The sequence below is a fragment of the Phoca vitulina genome, unplaced genomic scaffold (genome assembly GCF_004348235.1).
Source record: "Phoca vitulina isolate PV1807 unplaced genomic scaffold, GSC_HSeal_1.0 scaffold4, whole genome shotgun sequence".
Lineage (NCBI taxonomy): Eukaryota > Metazoa > Chordata > Mammalia > Carnivora > Phocidae > Phoca > Phoca vitulina.
In genome coordinates this window covers 76,184,015-76,195,834 of record NW_022589707.1, presented here as the reverse complement: position 1 = coordinate 76,195,834, position 11,820 = coordinate 76,184,015, and the positions used below count along the sequence as shown (strand labels likewise).

Below are 11,820 nucleotides of genomic sequence, written 5' to 3'. Positions count from 1 at the left end.
AGAAGGAGAAGAAGGAGAAGAAGGAGAAGAAGGAGAAGAAGGAGAAGGAGAAGAAGGAGAAGAAGGAGAAGAAGAAGAAGAAAAAGCTATTCTGACAGTGTTGTTTCAGAGTAAATATTAAATTTTGAAACACCTTGATTAGAACTTTTTCTTTATCATTATCACTTTCATTGGATTAGGTATATTCTTTGTGTAATTTGGGAAACCAGGCAGAGGATCTATGAGAGGAAACAGAATAATGCACTATTTCTGGAAAATATATTATTTGTCAAAGATACTATTTAACAGAAAGTTGTCTTCATGATGAGCACCAGGAAAAGAACTAACCCCTATTCTATATATGGAGTATATTTTATAAGCCTTAATATGCTTGAGATATACAGTATCTACTTTAACCTCTGATATCTGTGAATCACTTGCACTGATAATTCACATCATAACATGGTTCTAATCTTTTTTAGGGTACTACCTAATGCAGTCAAATAGCAATACACTTTTATTTATTTATTTTTCCACTTATATTAAACATCTGCTATCTTCAGAGTAAGCAATTGAGGTCTCAGAACTGAGACTGCCACATGCTGTATGACGTAGAGTAGGAGTTGTAGATATGACAGATTTAGAAGAGAAACATACCTGAAATTGAACAGAAAATTAAAGCATTTTAAACTCAATGGCTTGTACTTATTTAATGTCATGTTGCCACCTAATAAGACTTAAAAATTGAAAATGGAATTCAGGGTAGTAGAGTTCTAAAAGTAACAGAAAATGGAGGCTAGAAAGGAGGCCATTATTACTCAAGATATTTTCAGAAACTTAGAAGTTTTGTGTTCAAAAACAATTAAAAATAATAATTCAGTTAGGGTAAAATATCTTTTTCTGAAACGTGATTGTTTTATCTCAACTTTTCTCGCTTCTATGCCACAGGCACCATATGAACAACTAATTTTACTCCTAGGAAATTTCCTATTTTCCAAACTTGGAAGCTATACTGAAATTTATTTCAACATGTGGCTTTTTCTTTTTCAGCTCTCATTAAGAACTTATTGGTATCCTGAGGGTCACTCAGGCATCACATGCACCTCGTTACAAATATTTCTTATTAGTCCTAGATTTTCTTGGTTCTCCTTTGATAGCTGCTGCTCTGTGAACTGCTTTTACATTAAAGCTATTTTGCTGCTTTTGGGGCGCCTGGGTGGCTCAGTCATTAGGCGTCTGCCTTGGGCTCAGGTTGTGGTCCCGGGGTCCTGGGATTGAGCCCCGCATCAGGTTCCCTGCTCAGCGGGAAGCCTGCTTCTCTCTCTCCCACTCCCCCTGCTTGTGTTCCCTTTCTCATGTTCTCTCTCTGTCAAATAAATAAAATCTTTAAAAAAAAAAAAAAGCTATTTTGCTGCTTTTAAAACAAAATTCCATTGGTGGAAAGTTCCCAGGGTTCATGATTCTTTGTATGCAATTCTTTTGTATGTTACATATTATCTGGTTTAAATATCAGTGACATCTAGCTTCTAAAACAGCTGGTGAGCTATGTCCTTAGTTGTATAAACATGGTCCTCTCATTCTAGACCTCTGAAATTTCTCTGGGTAAAATGCCCTCACCTGTAGTCATTAACAATATTTAAGAGAGACCCTACTAATCCTCCCATGAATGTTGAAATCCATGTTTTCATTGTGTTATCTATTGTTTTGTTCATTGTTCAACTATAATTGCATCAATTTCCCCAAAGCACACTATGTACCATAGTCAAATTGTCCACATGTATAAAAGCGGTAATCAGATCCGCATGTAGTGTTAAAGTTTCAGTTCTGTTGTTCTACTAAAGAGGCAAATCCCATTGTTTCATCAATATTATTCCAAACAGACTCCAAGAAAATCTGTGTTGTAAGTCCTGTCCTATGGAAAAGTGTCCAAGATGCAAACCTCTAAGAGATCCTACAGCGGTACAAGTGGTATAGTATCTAAAGCACTTAGGGAGCTGTTTCCATAATGCAGTTAAAAACACTGTACTAGAAGTCTTACTTGTCATAATGTAGAGGTGACTTCATGCCATTTTTCAGAAAGTCTTGAGATTTTTTTTTCAAACTCCCATAATTAGGGAACTATCATACAATTTAAAGAATTACTGTTTCTGCACGAGGCACACACTATTGTACTCTTTCTTTTGCATTCTCACGTTGTCCTCTCTGGTGGTTAGTGCTGTACTTCTTACCTAAAATATGGAGAGCCCAACCCTTCCCTCCTGAACTCAGTCTACACTCACACGATCATCTTAGAACGTTGTATAATAGAGAGCAACCCATTTCACACACACCCTCCCCCCATCCAATAACACATTCTCTTAACCAGGGTCTCAAACACATAGCTCTCTGCTAAAGCGCATCCTGCCTCTGCTGGTTGGAGTTTTCACAAACCGAAGCCTAAATAAAGGAACAGTGTGGCTGCTATAGAACGTCCACTCCCTGCTCAGCACAGGAATTCCTTAATAAGCACAGGAGTAGTACAGGACAGTAGTATATCACCTCCCTGCATTCTAACTCTGGGACATGATCCTTCTCCTGGCACAACGAGTCACGATTCAAAAACAGGGGGAAAACAGTAAGACAGAAGACGGCAGCTTTATCTTTTCAGAGATGGATGATAGGCAAGTATCCCTATGTTTTTACCTGTCACTTCCCACGCGGAGAGTCCAAATGTAAAGTACCACACATGCGTGCGTCTTTTCTTGGGGAAATTGTTGACTAGCCCGCTAAACAACAACAAAAAGTGCTTTATATTGTGTCCAAAGAAATATAGTCTAGGCTTTTAAAAATGGAAACGTGATTGCCAGAAAAATATCTTCTGCTAGCCTTGCTGGGTAGTTTGTACTTGAAGTAAAACCGTCACCACCCACTCCCCATTCAACCCGAGATCTAAAAAGGCAGGTGAACTGAAAGGAACCAAGAGCCTATCCGTCCCTATCAGAAAACAACCATAGGAGCAAATCACATTGGAGGAAGGCTCGACAACTCGAAGAGACCATCTCCTCAGGACTGGGAGGAGAGATATGGAGCCATTTTTCACTAGGTTCACCAGAAAATGTCAGCTCACAGCTGCTAAAGCACTGCCAGAGCGCATCTTAATTTGGTCAAAAGGGACCCAGCCAGTCACCCTCACAGAACATTTTCTTAGAGAGTCCATTACAAATCGGATCCCCTCTGCTTTGAGCATCTTCTTGATATAGTCTTTGGCAATTGCACGGCACAGATCTGCATCCAATTCAAAACTAAATGCCTTCCCCCATTTCCTCTTAAAATCATGTGAATTAGACACTTCTGAGCTTACAGTTAAAAAAAAAAAGAAGGAGGAAGGAAAAAAACCCACGTCTCCCCACTCCCCACCCTCCTCCAGCTTCTTGACTAATACCTCTGGGCAGTTTACTTCAGAATAGAGCAGATTCTTGAGTGCACAATGGCAAACTGGCATGCAAGTCTCCTATCACAGAAAGCACAGGCAATGCTTTCTTTGTAAAAACACAGGAAAATACACATGCTGGAACAAAAGGCACTCTATCTGCACAGCAAGAAACGAGAGATCATGTGTTTGTTTTACACACATCTATAACCAATTATAAAAAAAAAAAAACGCCTTGGCATCTATTTTAATGATGACATATTGTATTCTTTCCTCAAACCAGGTCCCAATAAAATAAAATTTTAAGCTTTGGCTCCAGTGGGAGGTAAAACATACTCTGCCATGAGAATACCTGGCGTGTGTCTTTGTTGGTAGGGTGCCATTTCAAACTTATTATATTTGAACTCAATTCTGTGGGAAATGAAGATAAGGCAAATTCAGTCAGATATCTCTGAATTATTCTGACATTACGAGAAATGCCAAGTCAGCAGATATTTGCTGTTTACAGTTCACAATAACCTAATCGTGCATTTGCAGCCTCCTGGAGCAAAATGCTAACTATTCACCAAACAGCCACCTGACAATCCCGGGCTCAAACACACATTCTGACTCAGAAGGAGACATCATGACGGCTCTCCACTGGCCGTATTGAACAAAAGCTCCGCAAGCAAACGGGAGGCATTTGGTAATGAAGTGAGAGTCAAACCAAGTTTAGGTTCACATCTGGTGGAATATGGCACTGCTTACCCAGCGGCTGGGGAGCAGGAGGGTTTGGAGGTTATAAATAGAAAACACACACATATACACATACAGATATTTAAGCCAGACCGGGGTCAGTTTCAGCTTACTAACCTAGAGCTCTGTTCAAAGGAAGCAGAGAAGCCGCACGTCCTCTCCCACCTTTCCATGGTCCTCAGTCAGTGTCTTCTCAAACCACCTGTACTGATCCAACCCATTCTCAGATAATATAATTTTCTTGATAGAAGTAGTCTCAGCTGAGCTTTGCTTTTTTCAGCATGGATGTCCAGAATTTTCCTCTTTAAGCCAGACACAGCAACAAAACTGCCGCTGAGGTCTTTTGTTTTCCCCTCCTCTCAAAGATGAAGCATGCAGCACTTCTCTCTCTCTCTCTCTCCCTCCCCCCCCCCCCCCCTCCCTCCCTCTCTCTCTCCCTCTCTCTCTCTCTCTCTCTCTCTCTCCCCTCACACGCTTTTGCTCTCTCCCTCCGTTTCTCTTTCCCCAACCCCCACCAGCAACCTCACTCGATTCCGTTCAGTCGGGGTCATTTACATCTCCCAGCATGAGAACCTGTGTTCTGTAAGCGCCTGTCTCTCACTTTTGGGTTTCCTCTGCGAAAGGGAGGGGGGCGGCTCTAGGTGAAATCAGGTGACCCCTCCGTTAAAAGCCAGATAGATGGATGGAGTGTGTGAATTTTAATATACACACAGGCACATTTACATTACAAAGCAGCGAAGAAAATCTAGCTTCTAGGGATTAGGCATTTTTGTTTTTGCTTTCATAGTCCCATTTTAGCAATTAAGAGAAGTTAATATAGTATAATGAAATGTAATTAAAGTTTTCAGTGTTAATAACAAGGCTGCATACTTTCAGAATCATCCAACTGAACCATTCTTTTAAACTTGTAAGCATGACTTTCTTTTTCTTTCAAGGGTCAAAGAATCAGTCATTTTACTATTTACACGCCTTTTCCAACTGGCCTTGTCTTTGACATCTAGTTCAACTTATCTCAGTTAAGGACCATCAAAGAAGACCAAATAACAATAAGAAGAAGAAGGAGGAGGAGGAGGTGAAAAGACAAAAAACTGACAGAAAACCAGAGTATATTGCATGGATAGAAATCAATAGTTTCCTATTGTAGAATTAGATTTAATAATGAGCAATTTTTTTGGCTCTCAGGCAAATAACTGTTCCCTTCTCTGCTTCAGGGTCTCTGTCTAAAAATAGAAAACTATTGCAATAAATGTAGCATCTCCCCTCCCCACCAATCAAGCAAGCATGGCAGAGAAGGATGTCCAGGTAGATACACCACTCAGGGCACCAGGTACAGAAGCTACTGGAAAAACTTGTGCTAACCTTGTACAGTGTTGAAGATAAATTTATAGTCTACAGACTTAGATCTTAATGAATAAATTTGCTACCACCTCGTTCCCTGCTCCAAAGTTTCTGAGTGCAGAGCATCTCTTTTATCTCTACCATTAAATAGGAATGAAATGCATTCTGCTCTTAGAAACACTGCAAAGAAAAACAAGATAATCTCCACAAACTATTTTGACAACTCAAGGTAAAAAGTACTTTATGAAGCTAAATGACAAGTAATTAGAAGGAGATCAACAAGTTTGGCGAGAACAAGTATCAGAAGAAGAATCACTTATTTGGCCTTTGGTGTGTTATGCATGGATTCTGAATTTCAAGAACAGGGTGACACACTGGTGCCTCCACAAGAGAAGAAGAAGAGAGCAGACATAGAATCACATTATCCCTGCCTCAAAAGATAACATTTCAAACCCTTACACAAACAGCCTCTCATTCTCTCGAGAGTGATGTCAGGAGAGTGCTGCATTTACTGCTGGGACCAAGCACTCCACCTGAAATACACCCAGGCCCCTCCATAAACACCACTCAGGGGTAGACACGGAATGAGTAACAGCCATTCACTCTCCTTGCTTGTTTTGTATTTTAAAAGCTTTACCTTGCATGGAAAAGATCCTATTTAAGCTTTTAAAATAAATTATATGCAAACTGGCTGCAAATTTAGCTTTAGTGTGTGCTACAAAAATTGGCACCAAAACACTGGACAATAAAAAAAGATCTTCCCTCAGAAAAGTTGGCTTAGGCAAATTTAGGAAGACCTAAAATTTTGTAGGATAAAAACATAAAGGATTTAATTTTACAGTCTCTCATAACCAAACTAGCTGTTCTTTAACCTTTATTTTTCCTTTCTAGCATTGGGTGTCTTCATTTTGCATTTGCCTTTTTTTTTTTTTCCTCCACTTCACCCTCTGGCCTTTCTTCTTTTGGCCATGGTGTCATTTTCCTTGAATATGCAAAATGTTGACATCAGAGACAGACAGGAAAGACATCTTCTATTATGTCAGATAATGCATGGGCTTTAACTCAAACTCCAGTGTATGGCAACTTTCAAGCTCCATGCTATTCTAACAAAGAGGCATGATGAAAAATGGACTTTAGACTGCATATTTTTTTATTATTAAAAATCAAAGGATCTTGATTTTAAAAGGCTTATTAAAGTTCACCACTGACAGGCCAATGCAAAAAAAAAAAAAAAAAAGGATGAAAATAATTTAGCAAAAATATTCCAGCAAATAACCCCAGTCATCTTTTTCAAATGTCTTCCATTACTCAAGGAACAAACTAAAGTACAGACAGAGTGTGAAATAAATCTTTACTCATGCATTCATTTATTCAACCAATGTTTATTGAGCACTTCCTTTGTGTTAAGCACTATTCTAAGCACTGAGGGGTACAAGGTAAATAAAACAGAGTCTGAACCCTTTCAGAAATAGATAATATGTAGCACCGACATACAAGAGATGTCAGTGCAAAATGTTATGGAAGGTCAGAAAAGTGGGGGTGGGATTCTCCTTAGTGGGATGCAGGATGGTTACAACAGAAGAGGTGACATTTGAACTGAGCCTTTAAGCATGTGTCAGTTTTCTAGGGAAGAAAGCAGATACGAGAGGATTTCAGGCCACGGGACGCAAAAAGCATGAGCAGAGACTTGTGTGCAGTGTGGTATGGTTGGGACACAGGCTGCTGGGGCAGAGTGGTTTGGAAGGTAGATCAGAACAGGCTGTGCATGATCTTGAATGTTCTGCCCGAGTATCTGTGCTTTATCTGAGATGCAATGGCAAGCTATGTAAGGATACTTGGCTGGTAAATTATTTGTTTTATAAAGATGATTTTGGTGTGACGTGGAGGGTGGATTACAGCCTTGCTTCCCAAACTTTTCCTAATGATAAGAATTACCTGCAAGTGATAGTAAATACACGGATTCTTGGGTTCTACTCCAAATCCAGAGAAGGTCAGGGATCTGAATTTTTAACAAATGTCCCAGGTGATTAGACATAAGGATAGTTACACAGAGAGTTAATATTCTCAGGATCATTATTAAGCCAAATAAAAGACTTCTGCTTCTTTTACACTTAAATAAGGGATTTTTACATAAAGGTTGGGGACACTTATCAGAATCAAATATGATGAATGTGCTTATTTTGAGCCATGAAACAAAATGATATACAATGGCTCATACAATCTCATTTCTATCTTATCTTGTGTGAAACCTTTTGTCCTGTGAGGGTGAATTTATTTATCATCTCTCACTCACATCAGGGTCTTTCTTATGTCTGTGCTTCTGATTGCCCTTCCTGGTATGACCTCCCATTCCTTTTCCCATCTTCACTTTATCCTTCAAGGATTCCCTGCTACCATCGGGCACATGAATTCACCCCTTCTCTAGTATCGTTTGTACTTAAGGCGTATTGATATTACAACAGCAGAACGTGAAATAATTCCAATATCAAACACTCATATTAGTGCCAGGGGATTTAGCTTTTACATTGTCACAATGATTCTGTAAGGTACTAATACTACCACTTAACCATTGAGGAAAGTGAAGTCTGGAGACATTAAATAATTCACCAAAGGTCAGAAAATTAATAAGTTTCTGGATTAGGACCCAAGTCGGTCTCTGCTACATGATTAATATCGTACCACATCTTATTCCCTAAACACCTGGAACCCAAAATTTAGTGGTTGATTAAATCAGTAGATAATGTTATTACTCTCTTGCTTTCTACCCCTTTGCATACTAATGGCTCCGTTTGAGGAGTTGGACTCTGTCTCTGGGTTTAAAGCCCTTCTCTGCCACTTTCAAGCCAGTGTGACCAAAGGTGAGTCATCTAATGTCTCTGTCCCTCAGTTTCCTGAACTGTCTCATAGTTTCATTTGAAGCGAGAATCCATGTTAAGTATTTAGTACCATGCCTGAAACAATTAGATGCTCAATGTTAGTTATTATTTTTTATTATCAGTATTGTTACTGTTATTAACAAGTGAGAAGCAAATTTTCAGTTTATCTCCATATGAGTTTTCCATCTCATCTGGAGATATGAAGGGGTCAAAAAGCACCACTGACTCTGTGTATTATTAAATGTAGTTTATATAGTTTTCACTCCAGTTTACAGAGCTACAGTTGATTTGATCAACTCAGGACAATGCACCAACTACTATTTAACTAATCATAAGCTACACATATTGCTTTATTATTAGATCTGTAATGTATGGTCTCTTGAGACATTTGTGATGTTTTCCTGGCAGGCAGAAAGTAGGAATTACACAATTTTTAAAAATCCAACACTTGCATTTTAGCAATAAGCTGAATATTAATTCTTCTTAAAAATCAATTATACTTGCTTTTTGGACAAACTACTGTCTTTTTTTTTCCAAAATAAATATGTCCAATATTTCCATGGAATATTTCCTTACCTTCTGAGGCATGTTTACTAGCAAACAAAATTTCTTTTAACTATGCAACGTTCTTGTCAGTTAAGTGCACACTTAGTGTAGATACGGTATTGTGCTTATATGATATCAAAACCAAATAAACAGCAGATGTTATTTGTCAGTGGGAAAAAAAATCTGCATTAGAATTGTGATTGTCACATTTTGCAAACAATCGACAAACATAATCTCAAGAAAATTCTCTTCTTTTTTTTTTCAGTTACATAAACTGTTGATCATAACAGGAAAAGATTGTACCACTGATGGTTTGTTTGAGTGTGGACTAACTGATTGGTGTATTACTCCGTACACCATTGGGTGTGAGTGTAGATGGCTTTTGGGTTGGCAGTTATAGTTAATGTTTGCAGAGTCCAGATCTCTGGGAACTTTCTCTCCCTGCCTTATAGGCTGCATAACAATTTTCATCAAAAATAACTCATCTCTTTTTTTGACTGCTTATGCCAAATTAATGCATTTTCAGTCACTGTCAAAAGTATCCTATTCTACTTGAAGATGGTTATATGGATGTGCATGCATACATAATTATCACAGGCAATGGTTAAAAGAGAAGAAAAGCAAAAAGCAGAAGATTCCTGCTGCTTTGGGTTTTTCTTTAGTCTTGACTAACCAGCCAAAGCAGGTGCTTTAAGAATGGCCTTTAAATATTGCATGGTGTCAAACACACAGAGCCTTAGCAACCCTGGCTTCACCATCTCCTGCCTGTGATGATCTCTGTTGCATAGAGTTCTCGGGCATAGATGAAATAATCCATATAAAGTGCTAGGCACAGCGCCTGGCACACCGTCAGGGCCACTACCATCATCATCAACGTCACCATCATCATCATCATCATCATCACCACCACTGCCACCATCACCACCATTATCATCCTCTTCCTACTCATCGTCATCACCAAGATTTTCATTTACCAGACACTGCTCTAAATAAGCACACAATAATAGTAACTTCTGTTATTATTGTTACTATAGTCTTGTCTTTTGCTGGCCTTCAGTTCATGACATTGCATATTCTGAGCCTATTACCCTGATGTAAAACACACTATCATGTCCCTAATCAAAACAAAACCTTACATTTAAATACCTTTCAGTACATGAAGTAGAAAAAAAAAAAAAAACATAACACGCTTTCCCTTTCACTAGTCTTTCCTCTCTGTAAACAAGTCTCAGGCTCAGATCTTGCACAGCGAAGGTCCTCCCTGGATGATTTCTAAGTCTTCTGAAAGCAATTCATGAGGTATTATGAATCCTCACAAGAATATGCTTCATATGACTGAAGAGACCGAAGCACAAGTAGAAGTACTTTCTGTACTGAGTGGGCATAAATAAATGCCATTGTTGACAGCTGTCCTTTATGGATCTGCATTTCTGATCTCATAATGAATCATCCCACTTCTGACTCCTGAAAACTGGGATGAATTGTGATCTTTTATCTTCTCCAGAGGCTCATGCTTTTCCATAGCCTTTCATCTACTTGACCTTGCAGACCCCATCAGATGGACATAAAGGGGGCATTTATGGGGTCTCTTTCTCTACAAAACAAACTCTGCCTTTGCTGAGCCTAGACAGGACTGTGAAGTGAGTGTAATATGTCATCCATATCTTCCACCCTTCCTTCCTCTGCCCTTTAAATTACTCCCTTTAAATGGCACTTTCTCTATCACCTTCCAAATCCCTCCTGATTTTGATGCTCACCTCATAACAAAACCAAAATTCAGTAGAATGCACTGTGTAAATTTGTGTGTGTTACCTGAAGTAACACTTATTGTCTTAGTGATTTGGATGGCTTGTATAATCTCTTAAAATGTAAACATTCCTGGGAAGTAGAAACTAAATATGGTTTCTAGGAATTTTAAACCATTGCCTGAAATATGTCTATTTAAATGGACAGAACTCAACAAAGCGTATTTCTTTCAAAGCCCAATTTCAAATTGTGAAGGAAAATGAATGGGGAGGAAGCTATGTACTCTGAGCTGACTAACCTAGCATTGGAAAAAACGGCAGTGCATGGCCACTTTGGTTTTGAATCTTAGCTCCACCATGAACTGACTGTATGACTTTGGGCAAGATAGCTTACGGCTACTATGCCTTAATTTGCTCATCAGTAAAAAAGAGAATATAGTATCTAAAAGTAAGTGCAATCATGAAATAGCTAGTACAGAATATGGCACATAACAAGCTCTCAGGAAATAGGATTTTCCTTCTTGTTCTTCCTAAGTAGTCACCTACTAAATAGTTCCTTTGTTCTATGGGTCATCTTCCATGAGTCACCTGATCTGCTCACAGCTCTTCCATTCACCTGACATTGATACTAGTATCTTTCATCATCAGAGGCTTCACTATTCAAGTAAGATAGACTTTTGCAGGGGGTCTAAATTTTAATCAAGTAATCTACCTTTCTCGAGGCACCAGACCAACTTAATAAAATCAAGATCAAATTAAATTGGATTGAGAAAGAGGGAGAAGAATAAGGCAAAGAATGAAGAGAGGGTAGACAAAGAGAGAAGAGAGAAGAAATAGTTAAATGATCTATCTAAAGGCCTAGAGGTGGTACCATAGGCAAGTAGAGAAAGAGCAACTGAACTTTATTAGAATTCAAAAGACCCTGGCCTTGGATTACTCATCTAATATCAATGACATTGTCTGTGAAATAAAGATACTGAACTTTTCCCAAGACCTCATCCAGTTCATAGATTTTGGTTTCATGAGATTAGAAAGTAAAACATTTCTTGAGGACCCTTCACTATCAAACCCCATTAGTCCCCATGATACTGGGGAGGGTGGGCTCCCATTGACTCAATCTGACTCTGCTACATACTCCACCTATATCATCTCAATTAATCTCCACGGTAGTATTACCATCCCTACTTTCAAT

At 38.8% G+C, this 11,820-nt stretch overlaps 1 protein-coding gene across 3 annotated transcripts in view; it reads right to left on the bottom strand.

Moving 5' to 3' along the window:
• The window catches only part of MAGI2 (membrane associated guanylate kinase, WW and PDZ domain containing 2), a 1,320,571-nt gene that overhangs the window by 714,471 nt on the left and 594,280 nt on the right, over window positions 1-11,820 (bottom strand). The window lies entirely within an intron of this gene.